Source organism: Penaeus vannamei, chromosome 42 (assembly GCF_042767895.1).
Source record: "Penaeus vannamei isolate JL-2024 chromosome 42, ASM4276789v1, whole genome shotgun sequence".
Classification (NCBI taxonomy): domain Eukaryota; kingdom Metazoa; phylum Arthropoda; class Malacostraca; order Decapoda; family Penaeidae; genus Penaeus; species Penaeus vannamei.
The window spans coordinates 25,536,246-25,559,241 of NC_091590.1; positions in this window are offsets into that span (position 1 = coordinate 25,536,246).

The window sequence follows — 22,996 nt, forward strand, 5'->3', positions numbered from 1 at the left end:
TTTGGCAAAGGGTTCAGTTTTATGAAGGTAGAAGTGCTCTTTGCTGCCATTATCTTATATTTAATCAGTTACAATTTTATTTAAACTTTGTTTAGTTTTAGAATATTATAAGATGCGAGTTCAATACATTTTATAAATGAGGCTGAAGTTTATCTCTAAGCCATTTCTAATAGTTGACATATATATAGTATTATGGGATACTCTGAAGTTTGATATTATTGTAAGACCTCTTTTATTATTAATTTGAAGTGGACTTTGCTCCTTCGCCATTTGCAATATTTCCCCCCCCCCACACGACTTAAAACGCCATGATATCTAGTAGTTTGTTATTATTGTCTTGTTTAAGAATGCAAGTTTGTCATTGTCAAATTTATTGTTTTACAAGTTTAAACTCTTGATAGTCAAAGTTTTCAGTGAGTGTTAAAACTTTTTTTATGATGTTGATGTATTTTTATCTTGGTCACTGATGCAATAAATAGCCCTACACATGGAGTGTGTACTCAGACACTAGTTGCTCCAGGTCTTGAAAAGCAATTGTTATGAGTCTGCATTAAAGGTCTTACCTTTCATCAGGTTATACCTGCAAGAACCCTGATATTTGTAAAAGGAATAACTTTGACTATGGCAATAATGGTAGTAGCACTGATAGTGAAAGGAAAGTTGTATAAAAATGACATTGATAATGGTGATGGTGTGATGGGGTTAATTGTACTAGTGATGGTAGTAGTATTAGTGGTTGATGGTATTAATGGTAGGAAAAACTGTTGCAAAATGGCAGAGAAGCAAAGGACGTATTCATTTGATAAAATATTGAATGCAAACAAAACTTTTGATATGAAACTAAACAAAGGGGACTCTGATGAATGACAAATCTTGTGTAATTTTTTGATAAAGAATAAAGGGGCAGCCAAACTTGATACTAGACAGCTAGCCCCATTTCATTAAATTTGTGTAATCTAGAAGTACAGATTGAAAAGATCCTATTGATTAGCCCAATAGTATTCAAATATTAAAACCCTTAAAGAAAAAAAAAAAAGTAATTTTTGGTCAAGAGTAAAAACTTGTTATTCTAGTAGATATCAGGTGTCTTGGTAATCAAAGTCAACTTCCTCTTCTCATTTCTCCTCCATTTCCCTCTCCCATATCTCCCTCTTCCTCTTCTCAGAAAGCACGCAGGCAGAATAAAAATGAACTTGGATGATGAACGCTTACCACGTACTGAAATCATGCACTTGAAACATTTTCACGAGCAAGCGAAAGTTGCCACAAACTTCGAGATGGATTCAGAATGTTGCCAAATGATTGTATAGTTTTCTATAGGTAAAAATGTCATGTAAGGTCGCAGGGCGCTTGAAAGTAGCTTTTAAGAGTTGAGAACGGCATATGTCATAGAGTACTATAGTGGAACAAAATGGAAATCTCCATAAGTTGCAGGAGACGCTTAACAGGTTAATATATTATGAGTTTGTAGACCTGGATTAGTGACGTTGGGGCTTTGTTTCAGTCTACGTGAAATTTAATTAAAGGCTATTTTTTTTGTAATTTAAAATTTTGGTTGCTCTCCCTCGCCCTGTCTGTCTTTTTTCTGTTTCTATTTGTCTCCTGTGTCTGTCTGTCTCTCTCTTTGTGTCTCCTGTGTCTGTCTGTCTCTCTCTTTGTGTCTCCTGTGTCTGTCTGTCTCTCTCTTTGTGTCTCCTGTGTCTCTCTCTCTCTCTTTGTGTCTCCTGTGTCTCTCTCTCTCTCTTTGTGTCTCCTGTGTCTCCTGTGTCTCTCTTTCTTTGTGTCTCCTGTGTCTCCTGTGTCTCCTGTGTCTCCTGTGTCTGTCTCTCTCTCTCTCTCTCTTTGTCTCCTGTGTCTGTCTCTCTCTTTGTGTCTCCTGTGTCTCCTGTGTGTCTCTTTCTTTGTGTCTCCTGTGGCTCTCTTTCTTTGTCTCCTGTGTCTGTCTGTCTCTCTCTTTGTGTCTCCTGTGTCTGTCTGTCTCTCTTTCTTTGTCTCTCCTGTGTCTCCTGTGTCTCTCTCTCTCTCTCTGTCTCCTGTGTCTCCTGTGTCTCTCTCTCTCTCTCTGTGTCTCCTGTATCTCCTGTGTCAGTCTCTCTCTCTCTCTCTTTGTGTCTCCTGTGTCAGTCTCTCTCTCTCTCTCTTTGTGTCTCCTGTGTCTCTCTCTCTCTTTGTGTCTCCTGTGTCTGTCTGTCTCTCTATTTGTCTCCTGTGTCTCCTGTGTCTGTCTCTCTATTTGTCTCCTGTGTCTCCTGTGTGTCTCTTTCTTTGTGTCTCCTGTGTCTCTCTTTCTTTGTCTCCTGTCTCTCTCTCTTTGTGTCTCCTGTGTCTCCTGTGTCTGTCTCTCTCTCTCTCTTTGTGTCTCCTGTGTCTCCTGTGTCTGTCTCTCTCTTTGTGTCTCCTGTGTCTCCTGTGTCTGTCTCTCTCTCTCTCTGTGTCTCCTGTGTCTCTCTCTCTCTTTGTGTCTCCTGTGTCTGTCTCTCTCTCTCTCTGTGTCTCCTGTGTCTCTCTCTCTCTCTCTCTGTGTCTCCTGTGTCTCCTGTATCTCCTGTGTCTGTCTCTTTCTTTGTCTCTTTGTGTCTTCTGTGTCTCTCTCTCTTTGTGTCTCCTGTGTCTGTCTCTCTCTCTTTGTGTCTCTTGTGTCTCTTGTGTCTCCTGTGTCTCCTGTGTCTGTCTCTTTCTTTGTCTCCTGTCTCTCTTTCTTTGTGTCTCCTGTGTCTCTCTCTCTCTCTCTCTCTCTTTGTGTCTCCTGTGTCTCTCTCTTTGTGTCTCCTGTGTCTCTCTTTCTTTGTGTCTCCTGTGTCTGTCTCTCTCTCTCTCTCTCTTTGTGTCTCCTGTGTCTGTCTCTTTCTTTGTGTCTCCTGTGTCTCTCTCTCTCTCTCTGTGTCTCCTGTATCTCCTGTGTCAGTCTCTCTCTCTCTCTCTTTGTGTCTCCTGTGTCTGTCTCTCTCTCTCTCTCTTTGTGTCTCCTGTGTCTGTCTCTCTCTCTCTTTCTTTGTCTCCTGTGTCTGTCTCTCTCTCTCTCTCTTTGTGTCTCCTGTGTCTCCTGTATCTCCTGTGTCTGTCTCTCTCTCTTTGTGTCTCCTGTGTCTCCTGTGTCTGTCTCTCTATTTGTCTCCTGTGTCTCCTGTGTCTGTCTCTCTATTTGTCTCCTGTGTCTCCTGTGTCTGTCTCTCTCTCTCTCTTTGTGTCTCCTGTGTCTCTCTCTCTCTTTGTGTCTCCTGTGTCTCTCTCTCTCTTTGTGTCTCCTGTGTCTCCTGTGTCTGTCTCTCTCTCTCTCTCTTTGTGTCTCCTGTGTCTGTCTCTCTCTCTCTTTGTGTCTCCTGTGTCTCTCTCTCTTTGTGTCTCCTGTGTCTCTCTCTCTCTTTGTGTCTCCTGTGTCTCTCTCTCTTTGTGTCTCCTGTGTCTCTCTCTCTCTTTGTGTCTCCTGTGTCTGTCTCTCTCTTTGTGTCTCCTGTGTCTCTTTCTTTGTGTCTCCTGTGTCTGTCTGTCTGTCTCTCTCTCTCTTTGTGTCTCCTGTGTCTGTCTGTCTCTCTCTTTGTGTCTCCTGTGTCTGTCTCTCTCTTTGTGTCTCCTGTGTCTGTCTCTCTCTTTGTGTCTCCTGTGTCTGTCTGTGTCTGTCTGTCTGTCTCTTTGTGTCTCCGGTGTCTGTCTCTTTCTTTGTGTCTCCTGTGTCTCCTGTGTCTGTCTGTGTCTGTCTCTCTCTCTTTGTGTCTCCTGTGTCTGTCTGTGTCTGTCTCTCTCTCTTTGTGTCTCCTGTGTCTGTCTCTCTCTTTGTGTCTCCTGTGTCTGTCTCTCTCTCTCTCTCTTTGTGTCTCCTGTGTCTGTCTCTCTTTGTGTCTCCTGTGTCTGTCTCTCTTTGTGTCTCCTGTGTCTGTCTCTCTCTCTCTTTGTGTCTCCTGTGTCTGTCTCTCTCTCTCTCTTTGTGTCTCCTGTGTCTGTCTCTCTCTCTCTCTTTGTGTCTCCTGTGTCTCTTGTGTCTCCTGTGTCTGTCTCTCTCTCTTTGTCTCCTGTGTCTCCTGTGTCTCTCTCTCTCTCTCTGTGTCTCCTGTGTCTCCTGTGTCTGTCTCTCTCTCTCTTTGTGTCTCCTGTGTCTCCTGTGTCTGTCTCTCTCTCTCTCTTTGTGTCTCCTGTGTCTCTCTCTCTCTTTGTGTCTCCTGTGTCTCTCTCTCTTTGTGTCTCCTGTGTCTCTCTCTCTCTTTGTGTCTCCTGTGTCTGTCTCTCTCTCTCTCTTTGTGTCTCCTGTGTCTCCTGTGTCTGTCTCTCTCTCTTTGTGTCTCCTGTGTCTCCTGTGTCTGTCTGTCTCTCTCTTTGTGTCTCCTGTGTCTCTTTCTTTGTGTCTCCTGTGTCTGTCTGTCTCTTTCTTTGTGTCTCCTGTGTCTCTCTTTCTTTGTCTCCTGTGTCTTTCTTTGTGTCTCCTGTGTCTCTCTTTCTTTGTCTCCTGTCTCTCTTTCTTTGTGTCTCCTGTGTCTCTCTCTCTCTCTCTTTGTGTCTCCTGTGTCTCCTGTGTCTGTCTCTCTCTCTCTTTGTGTCTCCTGTGTCTGTCTCTTTCTTTGTGTCTCCTGTGTCTCCTGTGTCTCTCTCTCTTTCTTTGTGTCTCCTGTGTCTCTGTCTCTCTCTTTGTGTCTCCTGTGTCTGTCTCTCTCTTTGTGTCTCCTGTGTCTGTCTCTCTCTTTGTGTCTCCTGTGTCTGTCTCTCTCTTTGTGTCTCCTGTGTCTCTCTCTCTTTCTTTGTGTCTCCTGTGTCTCTCTCTCTTTCTTTGTGTCTCCTGTGTCTGTCTCTCTCTCTCTCTCTTTGTGTCTCCTGTGTCTCTCTCTCTCTCTTTGTGTCTCCTGTGTCTGTCTCTCTCTCTCTCTCTCTCTTTGTGTCTCCTGTGTCTGTCTGTCTCTCTCTTTGTGTCTCCTGTGTCTCCTGTGTCTGTCTCTCTCTCTTTGTGTCTCCTGTGTCTCCTGTGTCTCCTGTGTCTGTCTCTCTCTCTCTCTTTGTGTCTCCTGTGTCTCCTGTGTCTGTCTCTCTCTCTCTCTTTGTGTCTCCTGTGTCTCCTGTGTCTGTCTCTCTCTCTTTCTTTGTGTCTCCTGTGTCTCCTGTGTCTCTCTCTCTTTCTTTGTGTCTCCTGTGTCTCCTGTGCCTGTCTCTCTCTCTTTCTTTGTGTCTCCTGTGCCTGTCTCTCTCTTTGTGTCTCCTGTGTCTGTCTCTCTCTTTCTTTGTGTCTCCTGTGTCTGTCTCTCTTTGTGTCTCCTGTGTCTCCTGTGTCTCTCTCTCTCTCTTTCTTTGTCTCCTGTGTCTGTCTCTCTCTTTGTGTCTCCTGTGTCCGTCTCTCTCTCTCTCTCTCTCTCTCTCTCTCTCTCTATTTGTCTCCTGTGTCTCCTGTGTCTGTCTGTCTCTCTATTTGTCTCCTGTGTCTCCTGTGTCTGTCTCTCTATTTGTCTCCTGTGTCTGTCTCTTTCTTTGTCTCCTGTGTCTGTCTGTCTGTCTCTCTCTTTGTGTCTCCTGTGTCTGTCTCTCTCTCTCTCTGTGTCTCCTGTGTCTCCTGTGTCTCCTGTGTCTGTCTGTCTCTCTATTTGTCTCCTGTGTCTCCTGTGTCTGTCTCTCTCTCTCTTTGTGTCTCCTGTGTCTCTCTCTCTCTCTCTCTCTCTCTTTGTGTCTCCTGTGTCTCTCTCTCTCTCTCTTTCTTTGTCTCCTGTGTCTCTTTCTTTGTCTCCTGTGTCTCCTGTGTCTGTCTCTCTCTTTGTCTCTCCTGTGTCTGTCTCTCTCTCTTTGTGTCTCTTGTGTCTCCTGTGTCTCCTGTGTCTGTCTCTCTATTTGTCTCCTGTGTCTGTCTCTTTCTTTGTGTCTCCTGTGTCTCTCTCTCTCTCTTTATCTCTTTCTTTGTGTCTCCTGTGTCTCTCTCTTTCTTTGTGTCTCCTGTGTCTCCTGTATCTCCTGTGTCTGTCTCTCTCTCTTTGTGTCTCCTGTATCTCCTGTGTCTGTCTCTCTCTTTGTGTCTCCTGTGTCTCCTGTGTCTGTCTCTCTCTCTTTCTTTGTGTCTCCTGTGTCTGTCTCTCTCTCTTTCTTTGTGTCTCCTGTGTCTGTCTCTCTCTCTTTCTTTGTGTCTCCTGTGTCTGTCTCTCTCTCTTTCTTTGTGTCTCCTGTGTCTCCTGTGTCTGTGTCTCTCTCTCTCTCTTTGTGTCTCCTGTGTCTCCTGTGTCTGTCTCTCTCTCTCTCTCTTTGTGTCTCCTGTGTCTGTCTCTCTCTTTCTTTGTGTCTCCTGTGTCTCTCTTTCTTTGTGTCTCCTGTGTCTCCTGTGTCTCTCTCTCTTTCTTTGTGTCTCCTGTGTCTCCTGTGTCTCTCTCTCTTTCTTTGTGTCTCCTGTGTCTCTGTCTCTCTCTTTCTTTGTGTCTCCTGTGTCTCCTGTGTCTGTGTCTCTCTCTCTCTCTTTGTGTCTCCTGTGTCTCCTGTGTCTGTCTCTCTCTCTCTCTCTCTGTGTCTCCTGTGTCTGTCTCTCTCTCTTTCTTTGTGTCTCCTGTGTCTGTCTCTCTCTCTTTCTTTGTGTCTCCTGTGTCTGTCTCTCTCTCTTTCTTTGTGTCTCCTGTGTCTCCTGTGTCTGTCTCTCTCTCTCTCTTTGTGTCTCCTGTGTCTCCTGTGTCTCTCTCTCTTTGTGTCTCCTGTGTCTGTCTGTCTCTCTACTTGTCTCCTGTGTCTCCTGTGTCTGTCTGTCTCTCTATTTGTCTCCTGTGTCTCCTGTGTCTGTCTGTCTCTCTATTTGTCTCCTGTGTCTCCTGTGTCTGTCTCTCTCTCTTTGTGTCTCCTGTATCTCCTGTGTCTGTCTCTTTCTTTGTCTCTTTGTGTCCTCTGTGTCTGTCTCTCTCTCTCTTTGTGTCTCCTGTGTCTGTCTCTCTCTCTCTTTCTTTGCCTCCTGTGTCTCTTTCTTTGTCTCCTGTGTCTCCTGTGTCTGTCTCTCTCTTTGTCTCTCCTGTGTCTGTCTCTCTCTCTCTTTCTTTGTCTCCTGTGTCTCTTTCTTTGTCTCCTGTGTCTCCTGTGTCTGTCTCTCTATTTGTCTCCTGTGTCTGTCTCTTTCTTTGTGTCTCCTGTGTCTGTCTCTCTCTCTTTCTTTGTGTCTCCTGTGTCTGTCTGTCTCTCTCTTTGTGTCTCCTGTGTCTGTCTGTCTGTCTCTCTCTTTGTGTCTCCTGTGTCTGTCTCTCTCTTTGTGTCTCCTGTATCTCCTGTGTCTGTCTCTCTCTCTCTTTGTGTCTCCTGTGTCTGTCTCTCTCTCTCTTTGTGTCTCCTGTGTCTGTCTCTCTCTCTCTTTGTGTCTCCTGTGTCTGTCTTTCTTTGTCTCCTGTGTCTGTCTCTCTCTCTCTTTATCTCTCTCTTTGTGTCTCCTGTGTCTGTCTGTCTCTCTTTCTTTGTCTCCTGTGTCTGTATGTCTTTGTGTCTCCTGTGTCTGTCTGTCTCTTTCTTTATGCATGTGTTAGGGTTAATCGTCTGGAGGCTCTGATGTGACCATTGTTTCCACTTGAATGGATAATATATCTTTCGTATAATTTTTGTGTTCAAGGATCTTGTAAATTGGCTGTGGGTTTTGCTGTTTTTAGTATTGATTTAGAATAGATCTCAGAATTTTAGAGGTTTCTCTGCCGAGTTTGTTGCATTTTTTTATTTTTTACAACTGATTTAGCTTTTTCTTAGTTTAGGTTGTGTTATTTGTAAACAGTCCTGTCTTTGGCTAGAATGTAATGGTTTTATTTATATATTTTTAGTCATTAATGTTGTCAATATTTATATTATGTTAACTTTATTTGTTGGTGAGTGGACATCATGATTCAGAGAAAAAAGGAGGTAACTTTATACATAGTTAAGACTTTAAAACTTGTTCCAAGTATTTGTAAAACTGGTAATTGATATGAACATTTGTGATATTAGCCATCCTTTTGATTAAGACTTGCTTTTGGGGAGACACTACTTTATTTTAATTTCATGGCAGTCATGCATTCCGCTAATAAGGCACTCTGTTTTATAAGGAATCTTGGATATTTCTTATGCGTTACATATTCTGGAACATTTATTTTTTTGTCATGGGTTGGACACAGCGTTGTTTACTAAATCAGCTGATTAGCATTTACTGGTTGTGATTGGTCAAGATTCCCGAAGAGCTGCCTGAAACAGCAGTTTTAATTGGCGACTGAAGGTCCGACGCCTTATGTGATTTATGATGTTGTGGGATTTAAGGCAGGGATAAGTTGCTGGAAAAAATGGTTGTGTATATGAAGCAAAGTCACTGCAAGACAATTAAAGACTCCAATGCGCCACAAGTTTAATGCTGTTTTGAGTATCTGGCCCAAAGTTCCAATATTCTTTCATTTGCTTTTGGCATATGACTAGAATTTTTTTTAAAATCGGGATCATCGGTTCTTGAATCACCCATTGGTGTTTAGTATCACTACTCAGATTTGATTAAAAGTCGGTATCTTTCATAAACAAATATTTTTGAAAGAGTTTTTAGATGGCAATCAAATCAGTCAGGGGTCTGTTAAGAATAAAAAAGAAAAGAAAAAAAAAGACCTTTTTAACTGTAGCACATGTTAAATATTTGATTAACAAATATCCTCATAAAGACAGTAAAGGATTTAGAATGTTTCATATTCTGCCATACTACTAGACTGAGAAGCCTTCAGTACAATATACCTTCGCTACTTGAAGTTGACATTACTATCTATCAGCTTTTATGGCTTTTTTATAAATGTAACCAGCTATAACAATTGTGAGTGTGGCCGAGTTTTAGAATATTAACCAGGTGTTTTTCGTTTTCAATACATTTTATAAATGAGGTTAAAGTTCGCTCCTTGGCCTTTTGCAAAAGGTTTTTCCCTTACCTTTATTTGATAAGGCGGTTAGTGGTTTGTCATAACTTTTTTTAATAGTACTATTTTGTCTTTGTCAAACTGTTTATAAATGTTAAACTTAATGTTCATAAGATTAGAATTTTTTTCATAAAGGAAAAAAATTATAGTAAAATAAGTGCTGACAATGCCAGTAGAATAATGATCAAGAATTTCAATTATAATGGCTTATATTTGTAATTGCAGTCAGACCCTTTTCAGAGAGGGCCCATGAAATATTGGGAATATAAAGCAAATCCAAGACATGATACTGACCAACTTCTTTAACAAGTGTTTTGAATAAGAATGACCCAGCTGTATTTGTTTTGGTTTAGTTAAATCATATATTTCCAATTTAATTAGTCCTTCGTCGTGATCAATGATCTTTTTTTTTTTTTCCTCAACATTATTTTCTCTTGATACATTTAAAATAATTTTACAAAACTTCACAATATTACCTCCAATATAGCAGGTGTTTTGTACTCAAATTGATGCAGTTAAGGCTATTGTGGTTGCTATTGATATTTTTCTACCATGTTTGACTATTAAACTTTTTTTCTTTTACTGTTTGATCACTTGATGTAAAAGACTTCTTGTCCTTTAGGCTTAATGCTTACATTTCTCTGCATTGTAATCTTTGATTAATTTCTTAATGACACTGTGGTGCTAACTTCTGTAAATTCAAAAATGGGCTTTGGGTATGATGATTCATTAACATACAAAAAGAAAAAGAAAAGAGTGAGTGTGGGAGGCATACACTCGTGTAACCTATAGCCTACCACACCTTCAGTTTTTAGAATTTTCATCTAGTTCTGTTCTGCGATCGGTTTTGTTATGAAATAATTTTTAGTATAGAATAAGCCATTTTATTTTTCTTATTCTAATGGCAATTGCCGTTTTCAAATAAAATTTGAGGAGGCTGGTTGTTGGCAACAACTGGAATAAGCCTAACTAAAATATCATTACTTTTAATTGACATTTAATTTATATTTGAATATCGTGACCACTATATAAGCTATAGCATTGTTACCAGGGGTTCTTGTTGCAAAATATTTAGCGTAAATGTAACCAAATCTTGTTATAAGATATCCCTGAATATTTCATAAAATCATAATTTTGAATTGTTATTCGGAGATGCATAAACTTTTTATCTATGTATAGTGTTATCAGATTTTGTACATCTTCTTTGATAAGGTTTTAGACTTAGTGTTTGTGTCGGAAATTTTGCATAATGTCCATATTTGTCCCAAGTAAAATCTTGAATTAGTCTCGGCAATTCACAGGGGGTGAATATTCTGTTCCTTTTTAAAAAATTTGGAAACATTTTTATCTTTAATGCCCGCAATTTTACTTTTGGTTGTCTTGAATATCGATGTTTTGTTTTCTTTTCTAGCTCATGGTGGGTGTTTGCATTTTATTTTTTTATTTTTTTAATAGATGTTAGTCTGTTTTTAAACAATACAACTTCACCATTGATGTAGTTTATTTATTTAATTAATTTATTTTTTCATTTATATGAATTGTTCTTGCTAGATTTTCCTGCTTCTGTTTGTTTTGTTAGGTTGTTTGTCATGGATTATGGCTATGGTATTTATTTTGTCTTTTTCTACTTGATTCTCTTGGCCTATCCATCATCTTTTAATCTTCTGTTGCTGTTTTGATAATTTATGTATTAACTCTATCCTGTATCTGATTTTTTCATGAATTTTGCTTCGGATTTACTATTGACTTTGAGAATTGCAAATGTGACCTGTCTTTTTATGGTCGCCTCATGCTTGAAGCTCACTTTTATCCCCTTTCGAATGAATAAGATAAAACCAGGTGTATAGAAAACAATTTTCATAATGTGGAGGCTGTCCTATAGTAACTATATATCCAGAAATTCACTTGAATATCCTTTTTTTATATTATGGACAATACAATGCAACATTGTTTCCAAATAATGTGTATGAATGCTGTAGATTGTTAGCTGGATGTTGATGGCACCAGTGACAAGTTCTCGTTACAAGAGGACTTATTATGGCAAGTCTGTTTTTGAATACTTAGAAATGATTTCATATATAAGTAATGTGAATAATGTACAAGTTCAACTTTTATTAATTTTCTTGATGTAATGTCTTCAAATAGATGAGTGAGTACGGTTAATGCTTTCTTTTTCTCTCTCTCTTTTTCTCTTGATGGTTTTAAATTTTTATCTGTTTCTAACATGTTATTGTCTGAAGGTTATGGCATGTGACTAAAGTTTCCTATTTTATAGATAATAAGATTTCTAACTTTTTGATTTTCTCTAATTCTCCTGTCAGAGGATTACCCCTATAGATTTGGCAGTATTTTTTTTATATTTTGAATATTAAAAGCTTTCAGGAATTTCAAGAGGTTCAGCAGCAGATTTTGTTGCAGGATGTTATATAGTATGATAGTGTGTCAGCATGGTTCTGTTTGAAATGTTAATCAGGGTTGTGGTTTCCATTGAAGCCATTAAAAATTTCATACAATATTTTGAGAAGTAAATTCCTTTCGTCTAATATTTATTTGCAAGAGGCTCAATTTCCAACATTTGTTATATTTGATGTTTTGGCATTGGAGTAGAAAGGATGAATCCTGATTAAAAAAAATTCTCATTTGAGAAACTAATAAAAATTTACATTATGTAGCTCAGTATTCTTTCAAATAACTTCTGAAAAAATGATTAGATGGACATCTCAAAAACAATACTGTTATACCTATATGAACTTAATCTTATTAACTAATAGCCTTTATATTTACTATGCTTGTAAAGGAAGTTGAAGAGTTTGAATAGGATGTTTGATATTTGGCTGAGAAGCCTTAATGATGCCCCTTTGTACTACAAGAGTTTGGTCACCATTATTATTTGATTTTGAGACACCGTTGGCCAGTTTCAGCATATTTGTTTGCTTTCAATATATGAGGCTAAAGTTTGGCCAAAGCCATTTCCAACAGCTTTCCCCAAATTGGAAAAGTCATAACATTTTAGGTCATACGTTACAGGAATGATGCGTGGTATTCTGGGAATCTCCATGTAATTTTTTTAAATGCTGAACTTTGGTGCTCCTTTGCCATTTGCAACAGTTTTTGATGGTATAAACTAGAACTATCTAATTAGATTAGTTTTATAAAAGGTTATGATTAGTATAATAAGTGATGCCAAATAAGTTGTAATGATTAAGCAGATAAGAGTGGAAATGGTTTATATTTGTAGTAGAAATACTGATACTAATTACTTTGGCAATGATAGTAATAACTGATATTGAAAGCAGGGATTTAGAAATGACAAATACCTTAATAATAGTGGTAGTGGTGGTGGTAGTTTGTATTAGCAATGGATAGTATTGGTGTTGGTGTTACTAGTAGGAAAAACTGTTGAATATGGCAGAGAAGCAAGGTTCAGTCTTATTTGAGAAAAGCTATTGAATGCAAACATAACCTTTTGATGTAATGAAACTAAAAAAAAAGAAGACTTTGAGAATGATAAAAATCAGGAGTGTAACTGATTAAATGAAGACTAAAGGGGTGGCCAAACTTTATGCCAGATAGTTTGCCTGTTATATCTTCTGCTTATTTTATTTATTTTTGTGCAATCCTTAAGAAATATATGTAAAGAAATTATGTAGATCAGGCCAAAAGTATCCCAATAATAATTCAGAGAACCCTCAGATTTGCTGAAAAAAGAACTGCATTGCACAGAGGCATAATTGTTGGGCAAGAGGCATAATGGATTTAGATTTGTTATTCAAAATCTCCAACTTGCTGGCTGTAAGCATAGTAGATATGTTTATAGGTAATCAAATAGTGAAAGATCTAAATAAGAATTTTTGATTAAATTAAATTTATTTATTTTACAATTGTGACAGTCACTAGATTGTCTGATCAGAAGGCCCTACCTGCCTACGAAAGATTGTCAATTTAAAGCAAATTCAAGGCCTAATACTGACTAACTTCATTCTAAGCAGTTTGATAAATTGGTCAAAGTTGATTTGTTTTGAAAAATAAAATGGTTTTTGATGTCTAAATAAATCCTTCCTTATTCAGTGATAGCCATTTGTTTTTTCCTCGTCTTTGTCACTTGCTATGAAATGTTTATTTCCTTATTGGAAATGTGAAGTCCTTCAATATATCGGAGTTTTTAGATTTTGATTAATGCTGTATAGGTATGTTTCTCATGATTGGATCCTTTCTGTACTTACCTGTGGTTGAATTTCTGTGCTATTTGTTTCTTCTTATCTACATAAATGAGGGAAAGGTCATTGATGTTTTTCTTCATTGTTGAAAAATAACATTGGACAATTTTATATTCTCTCTTGATCTTCTCTTTTTTTTTTTTTTAGATTTTGATTAAGATGTTTGATAATCTGTTATACCCCTTGACAGAGAAGCCTTGAATTATTCCCGTTTGTACAATACAGCATTTTATGTAAAGCAAAATCAAGAGCTCTTTAAAATAGTTTTTTGATCTTTGTAGATTTTACTTTTTTAAGATTACACAAGAAGTCTACTCCTTTTCATGGCCAACTTATTTTCTTGAGCACAAATTTTTGTTTAATTTTTTCCCAGTTATTCCATTTGATGGAAATATGTGAATTAGTAATGGAACTCTGAGCTGTACACATATATTGCTGGACACTCCTCAATGTTTACCTATGGGTTATATGTGCATGCAATATACAAGGGGATAAGTTATAGTATATTAGAAAGTAAATAAGACACATTATTATAAATGCAATTATAATGAGTAATCATGACATTTTGCTTATAAGATGTACCTTGCAATATTATTTAAACCCAAAAGATTATCTTGTCTCTCAGTGGCATAAATCACAATACAAAATGGACTTCAAGTTGGAAGTCCATTTGACTGTCATTAACTTTTTAAATTGAACCAGTTAGTTTTTATTCTTAAACACTATTGTTTTTATAAGTTTGCTTCAAAGCCATTTCCAACAGATTACCTTAATTGGAAAGGTCAAAACTTTTTTAGTTATGAATTATAGAAATGATTAATGATATTCTGTGAATCTGACCAGAAAATATATTTCTATATTCATATTCAGGCAAAACTTTTAGTAAATGAGACTGAACTTTTTTCCCCAAATGAGAGAGGCCATAATATTTGATGATGATGGCAATTAATAAAATACTGATAATCTCATAGTATTGTTTAAGAATATAAGATTTTCTTTGCTTTACAGGTTTTCATAAATGAGATTAGATACTAAATACTTATCTGACATTGTATGTAAATTTATTTAGAAATATCTTTTAAAAGTTGTAATTATTTTTTGAAAATATGCTAGTAACCTAACTAATAATGCCAGTTAGATTTTAATGATCAGATGATTTAAAAGAATGAAAATAACTATGGCAGTAATGGTAATAGCACTGATAGTGAAAGCAAAGCTACATAAAAATGATATTAATGATACTGTTAGTGGTGATGGCAATATTGGTGGGCGATGGCAGTATTGGTGGGCGATGGCAGTATTGGTGGGCGATGGCAGTATTGGTGGGCGATGGCAGTATTGGTGGGCGATGGCAGTATTTTTGATTTAGTGGTTGGAAAAACTATTGCAAATGGCAAAAGAAAAGTTATTTTATTTTATTATTTTTTTTAAATTTATTTTTTTAGGGAAAATTTTGAATGCAAACAAAACCTCATTTTTATCTTCTAAAAAGTAAAAGGTGACTGAGAATGATAAGAATAAGTGTAATTTAAGAACAAAGTTGCAGCCAAACTTTACACTTAGACACCTGTTGTATTTAAACATAAAATATCATAATATGCCTTTTATAGGTTTGTACATGAGTTGCTCTAATTAATCCCTTGTGGTAATCCCATTTTCATTGCCAACTCGGATCACCTTGTACCTTCAATATAATGGTTAATTTTATACCTTCTTGTAAGATACTGCTTATTTAATAAAGATCTTGCACTGGAGTGGAGATCTTAGTAGTTTGAATACATAGGAAATGCATTGGCTAACTTGAATATATTGTTAGTAATACCCAAATACAAGGTACAAAACTAAATAGGAAATGTAAAATTTGTATATGCAACACCTTGCCCATTTTGTCTTTTGGCTATATTTGTTTTTCTTGGGTAATTTTCCAGAAGTACAGATTGAAGAAAATGATAGATTAGTCCAATATTATCCAAATTTTCTGAAAGGGGTATAATTCAAGGTTTCTCTATCAAGGGACACAACTGAGAATAAGAAACTCCATTCTAAGAATCAGGGCCGTATTTCATGAGCTTTATATTTGTAGGCTTTTATTCTTGAAATTCCATATTTAATTTAACTTTTTATGTCTTGATCATTTGTTACATTGGTTAATACAATGCTGAGGGGAGAAAATTTTGTAGATCTTTTACTAAAATATTTATAATCTTATTAGAAATTTTACTAATACCTGATATATTAAAGGAATATTGACTTTCATTAGTGCTGGTAGGGCTGCATATCATAATTAAATGAAACGGCAACCAAATAGACTGGTATTATAAGGTTACTATCTACATGAATGAAGACGGTCAAGGATATTTTTTTTACCTTGTATTTAAGGTTTGGGGACCATTTATTTTTCTTTGTTTCTGTGTTTCTCTTTGTTTCTGTGTTTCTCTGTCTCTGTCTCTGTTTCTGTGTTTCTGTCTGTCTGTCTCTGTCTCTGTCTCTGTTTCTGTGTTTCTCTCTCTCTGTCTCTGTTTCTGTGTTTCTCTCTCTCTGTCTCTGTTTCTGTGTTTCTCTCTCTCTGTCTCTGTTTCTGTGTTTCTCTCTCTCTGTCTCTGTTTCTGTGTTTCTCTCTCTCTGTCTCTGTTTCTGTGTTTCTCTCTCTCTGTCTCTGTCGCTGTGTTTCTCTCTCTCTGTCTCTGTCGCTGTGTTTCTCTCTCTGTCTCTGTCGCTGTGTTTCTCTCTCTCTGTCTCTGTCGCTGTGTTTCTCTCTCTCTGTCTCTGTCGCTGTTTCTGTTTTGTATGTATTTTTGCGTTATCTGCAAATCTATTGAAATCTGCTTGGGTGTATGTTTGACCCTAAATCTTTTGATGAAAATAGTAAAAATAATTGTTGCCAAGACTGATTCTTTTGGAGTGCTCTGCTGTTATTTGTCGCCAGGTAGTGCTTCCCTCAAAATATGGTGCTCTTCTGTCTTTCATGAAGGAAGTCGCATCCATTTGAGAAGTTTTTCAATCTACATAGGTGCTCTAACTTCCATAACTCTTCTATGAGGTACATTATCAAAATTGTTTTTGAAGTCTAAGTATACACAATCCACCCAGCCATTTCTTTTTGATATTTAAACTCGTGAAAAGTAACTACAAATAACCATTCTCTGAAACCAAATGGCTTATTTTATATTTTTTAAAGTGTGTCAACCCATTGTTTCCTTATCCCTTTATAACAGCTTAGATACGACTTAGCTAATTAAATTTTTTTATGATTTAGAGGGTATTTATTTTCACCTCATATATATGTGTATAATGTTGGTGAGTTTCCAGCTCTTCGTTAATTTTCCTTGTCAATGAATTTTGGAAGATTAACATTAAAGGAGCTTACAGTTCTTTTGCACATTATCTAAGAACCCAATTAGAAATCTCATCTGGTCCCTCTGCTTTGGTCTTGTCTAATCCTAATACTTTTTGTGGGTGATATTTTTTATATTCTTTACCATTTTTCTTGACCATCTCTGCAGGGTGTCTTAATTTCTTCCCTTGTGATCTGTCATTTTTCATTACATGCTTCTATTTCATTTACTGTTTTTTACCTTTTGATACATCGGCATGTGTAACTGTCGTCTACTTTGCCGCTTCCATATTTGAGCATGGCTGCATAACATTGTTTTTCATCTGCTTTAAGTTTTCTGTACTTTCTAGCAAATTCTTTGCTTCGACTTGATTACTGTTGCCAATCTTGGTTTTTACTTCAATCTTTTATTATATTTTTTTGATTTTCATTATTTTTTTCTGAATGGTTTTGTTGGCGTAGTGGGAGAACTCATCTTCCCTGCATGTATTAAGCAAGTTTGACGTGTCAATGCATATATGATTTTCTGTGGGGATCAGTAAAACAGAGTTGATGTGCTTAACTCTATGTATTCAGGAGAATGTACGTGGCACTACGTAGGGTCGTTTACATTACACGAGTATAAAAATTTGCCGTAAGATGACGTACATAAAAGAAAATCTACTTTTATATGGGTAACTTAACAAAATATAACTTTACCTTAGTTTAGATAATGAGGTATATCATAGACATATATGAGGTATACTTATAGTAATAAACATCTTTTAATTACTCTAACACCCCCTCTTAATTAAAGATGGGTATATTATCTGAGAATTTATCCCCTGATATAATTAAAAGCTTGCAACTTCTGGCTCACAGCCTTTGTAAAAATATCATAGAACAAGTTTACATTACCCTTCTCTACTTTATCTCTAATGAAGTGGTAACGAATATCAATGTGCTTTGATCTTTGGTGATTAACTGGGTTTTTGGCAAGATTAATAGCACCTTGGTTGTCAACTCCTAAGTCTACAGACTTTAACTTTAATCCTAATAGATCAGACTCAATTTGTCTTAGGAACTTTGCTTCCTGAATGGCATAGGTAATAGCCATATACTCTGCTTCACAAGATGAAAGTGCTACTGTCTGTTTCTTACTTTTCCATGATATAAGTGGTCCATCTTTATGTAACTGAAAACAATATCCTGATATGCTTTTTCTGTCTTCAGATGATCCCCAGTCTGAATCACAATCCTTTAAGTTGAACTGATTCATTTGACTTTTTGAATGTAAGACATAGTATCTTTCAAATATTTGAGCACATGCGTAGCAGCATTTAACTGAGCTTTAGTAGGCTTGGACATGTACTGTGAAAGTTTAGTGACCACATAGCACAAATCTGGTCTAGTACCTGTCATAATATATGAGACTACCTACTATTTCTCTGTAAAGAGTAGCATTAGCCAACTCATCAGATTCTACTGTTGAGGTGTTAACAATATTTGGATCACATGGTATATATCTTGCATAACAATCTGACATGTTAAACCTATCCCAAATCTTCTACATATTTAGTTTGGTTCACCTTAATGTTATCTTTACCAGAAACAAATGACATTCCAAGAAACCAGTTTAGTTTACCTAAATCAGTCATTCTGAAATTTTGACAGAGATTGCTTAAATTTGTTCATCAGGGACATGTTACTGCTGGCAATAATTAAATCTACCCATAAGAGCACAATAATATCATGCTTTAGATACAGACAATGATCACTCTGTGATTGTTTGAATCCTTCTGAAATGAAGAAATTATGGATTACACTATTCCACATTCTACCACTTTGTTTCAGACCATAAAGTGACTTTTTCAGCTTGCAATACAACACATTTCCTGCACTATCCTTTTCTTCATAACCTTCAGGTTGTTCCACATATATTTCATGATCAATATCAGCATGTAAGTAAGCTGTTTTAACGTCCATCTGATGTATTTCCATGTCCTTTTGTACAGCCACATCCAATAAAGCGCGGAGTGTAGACATTCTTGCTGTTGGTGCAAAAGTTTCTCTGTAGTCAATGTTCTTCACCTGTGAATATCCTTTAGCAATATATCTTGCTTTAAATTTTTCTTTGCCGTTTGGTCCAGGCTTTACTTGATATACCCATCTTCCACCTACTGCTGTACGTGTCTCAGGCAGTGTAGTAAGTTCATAGGTATCGTTGTCTTGAAGTGAAGATATTTCCTCGTCCATTGCTTTCTTCCACTGAGGTCCCTCTTGAGACATTATAGCTTCTTGGTAGGTGACTGGCACTGGTTTGTGTGACACTCGGTAGCAATGATAAATGAAGCTTGTATGTCACGCTGGAGATACTGTCGTCTAGTTCATCAGTAATGTAGTCATCTAGATGTGAGGGTTTCCGTGTTTCTCGAGCTGGATATCTTCTTTCTTCACTTATGTTCTCTGGTGGCTTATCTTGGTTTGCTGAAAGTGGTTTTTGCGGAAGTCTTGTCTCCACCAAGATGTCTTCTTCATCTGAGCCTTGCTCGATACTTGATGGTTCAGCTACATTGGGCAAGTTTTCCATAAACTTGACACATCTTATCTTCTTTACTGTCTGGGAGTCCTTGAAGTAAATTAAGTATGCTGGGCTCTGGTCATCATAGCCTACAAATATCCCTTCCTTACTCCTGGGATCAAGTTTCTTTTTCTCCTCTTCATATGCAAAACATCTTATTCCAAAAACATTCATTCTGCTGATGTTTGGCCGCTTTCCAGTGAGCATTTCTACTGGAGTTTTCTGAATTCTAGGGTTATAGCACCTATTCCTTATGTAGCAAGCAGTTTTCACTGCATAGCTCCACATATCCTTGGGTAATTTGGCATCAATCAGTAAACATCGAGCCATGTCAAAAATTGATTTGTGACCTCTCAACTGTCCCATTTTGATGTGGAGAGTGGGGTGCAGGAAACTCTTGTTTAATCTTATTCTCTATAAGGAGTGTTCTGAATTCATTATTTGTAAATTCCGTTCCATGGTCACATCTAAGGCTTTTTATCCTGCCATAACGTGCTGTTTCTGCCATATACCTCTTCATGGCTTGTACTGTATCACTCTTACTACTTATGAGGTAAACTCTAAGAGCTCCTGAGTAGTCATCAATGAAAGAGATACTGTACCTGAAACCTCCTTTAGCTGCTGGATCAATAGGTCCTACATCACAGTGGACTAAATCTAAAGGCTGCTTAGCTTAGCCTTTTTGTCAGGCTCTCTATTTTTATACTGCGTCATTTTACCAAGAGCACATGTGGTACAGTTGAACTTATCTTTCCTCAAAATATGCATGCCATTAACAGTTGCTTCAATTTTTTGCACATCAGTCACATTAGTGTCCTAGAATTTTATGCCATTCCTCTAGGGTGTGCTTAGCCTCCCCTTAATATGAGAGTTCGTATGTTGCTTACCTGTAAGTAAGTAGTACAATTTATTTTTCTCAACAATATCAAATACTGTGCCATCCTTGGTAGTTAGTATTACTTTTTCACCAAATGGTAGTACACTGTGTCCACTCTGAACTGTCTTCCATACTGACATGATGTCCTGCTTAAATCCTGGTATGTATAGAGCATCTTTTAGTAAAACACTTCTCGATCTGCCGTTTCGATCTTGAATAAAATCTTTGACATCACCGATTCCTTGTACATTTCCTTGTTGCCGCTGGCCATCTGCCAACTCAATGTAATGGTTTTGTGGATCAAAGGACTCTTCAAATCTCACAAATTTTGGTTCATTTATTTCTGTGTAGTGCAACCACTGTCAATCATGATCAAACTTTCATCTGCTTCTAAGCCTGATACATTTTGTTTTCCAATGTCACACGACTCTGAGGTCCCCTCGACGGGTCGTAACCTTGAGTATTATATGGAAAGAATATTAAAAGTTTTGTGGCTCACTTGTATTATTAGCAGAATTTACCGAGTTATTACTCCTCCTGGGGTTCTTTGTTCTACATTCACTAGTATTGTGAGTTCTTGAATTATGTAATTCACACCATTTCTTGACATGTTGAGGTTTATACAGGTTGTTTCCTCTTTTATATTCACCTCCTTTGTAGCATTTTGATGCAAAATGGCCTGATTCACCACACTTGAAGCATCTCTTCTGTTTAAATGTATTATTACCTTGGGCAGCCATTACTCTCTCTGTATCAGAATTTCCTTTGAGAGTATCTTCATAAGTTAATATAGCTGTCTTTAACCCACAATAATCATATGGAGGGTTGCGTTGATTAGCTACATCAATAAAACTCTTGTATCTCAGTGGTAATCACACTAAAAGGACTTCCACAAAGATACGATCACTGATGCTCTCACCTGCTTCTGAGTGCTGCTACTGTCTCCTCTAGAAATGAGAGATATTCCACAGCACTGCCGCCATTCTCAAGTCTTTTGGTGAAAAATGACATTAATAAAGCATACAGCCTCTGGTCTGATTCCCTTGGGTAATACTTTCGTAGTACTGCCAAAGCCTTCACGCCATCTCCTTTCGCTTCACGTTTTATCATTCCAAGTGACGTTCTGTCAAGACAACCAGTTAAACGACTGTAAATTGTCCTTTTGGCACGATCCAGATTATAACTTTCTGGACGTTCTGAAGCATACTTATCGAGCGCGAGATGTAGTTCCAAAATGTCCAGCGCGCCGAGGAAGTGCTCTTCCCACAAATCATATTTGTTTGCATCACCATCAAACTACTTAAATTTGGGCCCATCACCTGTTGGCGTAGTGGGAGAACTCATCTTCCCTGCGTGTATTAAGCAAGTGTCAATGTTTTACTGATCCCCACAGAAAATCATATATGCAGAGTTGATGTGCTCAACTCTATGTATTCAGGAGAATCTACGTGGCACTACGTAGGGTCGTTTACATTACAAGAGTATAAAAATTTGCCGTAAGATGCCGTACATACAAGAAAATATACTTTTATATGGGTAACTTAACAAAATATAACTTTACCTTAGTTTAGATAATGAGGTATATCAGACATATATGAGGTATACTTATAGTAATAAACATCTTTAATTACTCTAACATTGTTCCTATACAAATGTACTGATTCCTTCAAGTTTTATTTTCATGTATTTTCTGGCATTCTGCTACCAGGTTGTCTACTTGGCTTCAAGAGCCTTAATTCAAGCTATTGCTTAATTTTCCTCGTCTTAGTTGTTACTCATTAAACGCGCATAGAGCTGTACTCTTGGCAGTTGTCTTGAGGCACGAAACTCTTAACCATGCAGGATTTGTGGTTGCTTCTTGCCTCCCTTACCTTTGCTCTTATGTCCTGGTTCACAAAACTTAACTGTATTTAGATCTGTTAACTTATTTTATAAATGTTATAACCCAATTTTTCATTTCAACATGAACTATGCACATTTACATAGCCCATGGCTATCAAACTAGACCACCCAATCTGATCCATATTTAACGTCTGGCAAGAGCTGTACTACACTGATTTGATGTACTCTGCACTGTCTGTTAGAGAGACAAAGACTGTGTAGGTTATGGGCCTGACCATAGTTCCATTTTTATATTTGGCATTGGTTTTAATATTTAAATTTTTTTAAATAGATTTCAGGAATGTCAGGAGTTTTAGCTGCTGAGTTTGTTACAGTGTCTTGGGTTTTGTTTTTCATAGTATGTTATATAGTATTTTTTTTTTTTTTAGCTTTTTGTGGGAAATGTTACACATGGTTATTTTCTGATTATTTTTTGAGGTCAGTGATTTCCTTTATTCTAATACATTAATATTTTATCAAGAGGCCTGATTCCCAGTATATTTAAAAATGTCTGGCATAGAATGATGCACTTTTATCAAATGAATGTTTTATTTAAATATTTAATAATTTTCTACAGTTATTTTATGTATAATATATATGTAGAGATACTTCAATTTTTTTTTTCTTAATCTGGGTCATCCTTTAACAAATTACACATGGAGGGTTGGTAACATGTTATTTTAATTGTTTGTGTTAAGTGTTGCCATCATAGTAACATTGGATCTTGAACATTCTATATTACAGATAAGTTATATATACCTTCTTGTAAGACACTATATATATTGCCCACACCCCATTGCATTTTCTATTGAATATATAGTTAGTAAATATGCTAATACATCTAAGTTACAAAACCAAGTAAGAACTGTATAAATGATTCATATGCATAAGTGTTTCAGATTTAAGATGCAGGAATGATGTGGTATGTGATTCTTCATGATTTTGAGTATTTTCTGTTCAAAACATGGTTTGAAGTAATTAAGGCAGAACTTTGCTCCTTGGCCATTTACAACAGTTTTTTTGTTCCAAAACTTTGAAGGGTATGGTATCTTTAACATTTTTGATGAACATTAACAATTAATCTTATATTCTCAAACAAGACAATGATTAAAACTGTCATTATTGCCAATTTATTTAATAAAACTTTCATTGGTAAATTGTCAGTCTGGATATTTTTATTGATTAGAGATGGAAAATATTGACAAATTTTTTCAAAATCTTTATTTAAAATGCTTTAATATTAGGTTATTGTTTATTAACCAGTGACAATTTGGAACACTACCTGTGCAC